The 3,635-nt window shown below is 42.3% G+C and overlaps 1 pseudogene across 1 annotated transcript; it reads right to left on the minus strand.

Moving 5' to 3' along the window:
• Positions 1-262: 262 nt before the first annotated feature.
• Positions 263-2,238, minus strand: LOC100940805 (annotated as a pseudogene). Its single transcript, XR_155071.3, has one exon. The product of XR_155071.3 is annotated as a tryptophan--tRNA ligase, cytoplasmic pseudogene (transcript).
• Between the last annotated feature and the right edge of the window lie 1,397 nt (positions 2,239-3,635).

Below are 3,635 nucleotides of genomic sequence, written 5' to 3' on the forward strand. Positions count from 1 at the left end.
TTTTTTTTTTTTCTGTCTACTATCCATTGTTAAAAGCAGCTTTAAAACTGGGTGATTTCTTTCTTTTTTCTCTTTTTTCTTTTGAGACAGAAGCTCAAGCTGTCACCCCAGGTAGAATGCTGTGGCATCCTAGCTCACAGCAACCTCCAACTCTTGGGCTCAAGTGATCCTCTTACTTCAGTTTTTCTATTTTTAGTAGACATGGGGTTTTGCTCTTGCTCAGGCTGGTCTCAAACTTGTGAGCTCAATCTACCCACCTTGGCCTCCCAGATAGGATTACGGGTGTAAGCCACCTCACCTGGCCTGAAGAGTAGGTTTTAAGAGCATATTTGGGACCCTAGGGTGTTTTCAAATGGATAGTCAGTCCTATGTGGATCAGAATAGGTTGGCCAATGGACTTCCAGCCACAGGCTCTACTCCTTGAGGTTGCCTTGTGGGAAAGACTCATAGCTAGCTTCTCTATTTGACCATAAAATGTAAGCCAATACCCAATGGCTCCAGGGTGTGTTTTGTCCACAAGAAACAGAAGTGATGAAATTCACAGGAACAGTATTGAGAACATACATAGGGCTTATAGACACCAGGCCCAGTAATTACCATTGGACAGAAGTCTACCTATAGTGGTGCTTTCATTGGGCTGGGATTATTGACACATTACACGTGTTTATATGCATATATAAAATGAACATTAGTACTGAAAGTCGAAGGACAGCTTCCGGGGAGTCATGAACTCTTTCACTATTTCATCTGTGACCTCCTTGCACCGTGCCTGGTGCTCAGCTACCAAGGGCTGGAGAAACCTCTATGAGCGTCTTCTTGAGCTCCTGGGTGAGCATGGCTCCACTGGTATAATCCTTCCTGATCTGTTCTAGCTTGTCATCATCCTCGAGGAAGAAGGTCAGGTACATAAAAGACACATCCACGTCACAGTTGCCCCCAAACTGCCTGTGTTCCTCAATGGTGTCTCTCCCTCCAGAAAATGCATGTTTATTGACCTTGGTCTTGATTTGCTTGGCGGTATCAATGAGGAAGATGGAGGAGTTGGGGTCGCTGGCGCTCATTTTGGTCTGGGCACCCTGTAGAGCGGGGAAGAAGGTCGAGTGCAGCAGGGCTTGTTTAGGATAGCTGATCCTAGGGGCAACGTCCCTAGTCATTCTAAAGTAAGGATCCTGGTCAATGGCACATGGGATAAGGCACTGGATGTCCGTCCTGTCTTGGAAGTTCTGTGGGAACGAGTTGCTGAAGGAGGGAGTAGCCTGGATGGCAGGAAAACTGATCTTCCCAATGCTGTCACTGTCAGTGAAACCGAAAATCCCTTTCACTTGGTTGAAGGTAACATGCTTCTGAATCTTCACTACATTCCTGTAGAAGCCTGGGCTCATCCCCATGTAGTCGAGGTCAGAAAATATGAAAGTCTTGTTGATATCAAAACCACAGGCTATGATGTCCTTGGCATTCTCCACGGCATAGCCATAGGCCTGGTCCAGGGTCAGGTCCTTCCAGAGATACTTCTCATCATCCGTCATCTGGATGACCAGGGGCACATTAAACACATCTTGCAGCCACTTTGTGAAGATAAATGGGATGAGGTGACCTACATGCATTGCTTCAGAAGAGGGACCTCTGCCCGTATAGAGATAAAATGGCTTCTTATTTTCATAGGCATCAAGAACCTGATTCATATCTCTGTGTGAGAAGAAGATGCCTCTGTGCAGGAAGTGGTGTGGTCTTTGGCCAGTGGCTCTATTTGGTTTACCAACTCTTTGTCAATTTTACTGCTTCCAAATCGAACAATGAGCTTATCATAGTCAATGCCTTTTGCACTGCTTGTCTGTACTGTCCATGGGTCCACAAAATCCTCTTCCACTTCTGTGGCATCTGATCCTTGATTATTCTTGGGTGTTGTGTTCTTTGGAGGGCAGTCAGCTTTGTAATCCTCCCCTGTGGCAACTTTGTAGCTCATTTTTAAAGATAGCAACATCTTCACTGCAGAATCAATTTCATCCTTTGGTGCCTTTCCAGCTTTGAGGGACTGCATGAGCTCCCCTTGTGTAGCTATGCTGTTAAACAGATCCACTGGAGAGGCACAAGACTTGCGGTTGGGCACGTCCGCCATATTTTAGGAACTATGTTCACAACTGGCCAGAGGGTCAGGAGATTCGTCCAGCAGTTGAGACAAGACTAGGTTGTGGGAGATACTGCAGAGGTGGCCACTGGTCATGCTGGGCAGTTGAGCAGCTGTGAATCAGTTGGCACATTTCTTAAACTGATTGAAGCTATCTATGACAAACCCACAGCAAATATTTTACTGAATGGAGTAAAACTGAAATCTTTTCCTCTTAGAACTGAAATCACACAAGGTTGTCCTCTGTCACCATTCCTATTCAACATAATGCCGGAAGTTCTAGCCAACACAGTTAGACAAGACAAGAAAATAAAGGGCATCTGAATGGGAGCAGAGGAAGTCAAACTCTCCCTTTTTGCTGATGATATGATCTTATACTTAGAGAACCCTAAAGGCACAATCAAAAAACTCTTGGAAGTCATCAAAAAATACAGTAATGTCTCAGGATATAAAATCAACGTCCACAAGTCAGTTGCCTTTGTATATGCCAATAACAGCCAAGATGAGAGGTTAATTAAGGATATAACTTAGCCCCAAAGAAAATGAAATACTTAGGAATATACCTAATAAAAGAGGTGAAGGACTTCTATAAAGAAAATTATGAAACCCTAAGCAAGGAAATAGCAGAGGACATTAACAAATGGAAGAACATACCATGCTCATGGCTGGGAAGAATCAACATTATTAAAATGTCTATACTTCCCAGAGTAATTTACCAATTCAATGCCATCCCTATTAAAATACCAACATCCTATGTTCAAGACTTGGAAAAAATGATTCTGCAATTTGTATGGAGGAAGAAAAAACCCTGTATAGCTAAGGCAGTTCTTAGTAATAAAAACACAGCCAGGGGTATCACCATACCAGATTTTAGGCTGTATTACAAGGCCTTAGTGGTCAAGACAGCATGGTACTGGCACAAAAATAGAGACATAGACATCTGGAATCAAATAGAAAACCAAGAAATAAAACCAACAACTTACAGCCACCTAATCTTAGACAAACCAAATAAAACATCCACATTCAATAAATGGTGCTGGAGAATTGGATATCCACATGTAAAAGACTGACACTGGACCTGTGTCTTTCTCCACTCACAAAAATTGACTCAAGAAAGATAAAGGCATGAAACTATAAAAATCCTCAAAGAAAGAATAAGAAAAACACTGGAAGATATCAGCCTGAGGAAAAACATTATGAGGAAGACTGCCATGGTAAAAGCAACAACAGCAATAATAAACAAATGGAATTTAATTAAACTAAAAAGCTTCTGTACAGCCAAGGAGACAACAACCAAAGCAAATAAACAACCTACCCAATAGGAAAGGATATTTGCACATTTTGAATCAGACAAAAGCTTAATAACCAGGATCTATACAGAATTTCAATTCATCCACAAGAAAAAAACCCAACAATCCCATACATCAATGGGGAAGAGAGATGGAAAGAATCTTCTCTAAAGACAACAGATGAATGGCTAGCAAACACATGAAAAAATGCTTATCATCCC

The sequence above is a fragment of the Otolemur garnettii genome, unplaced genomic scaffold, assembly GCF_000181295.1.
Source record: "Otolemur garnettii isolate 467f Iridium unplaced genomic scaffold, OtoGar3 scaffold00480, whole genome shotgun sequence".
Taxonomy (NCBI): domain Eukaryota; kingdom Metazoa; phylum Chordata; class Mammalia; order Primates; family Galagidae; genus Otolemur; species Otolemur garnettii.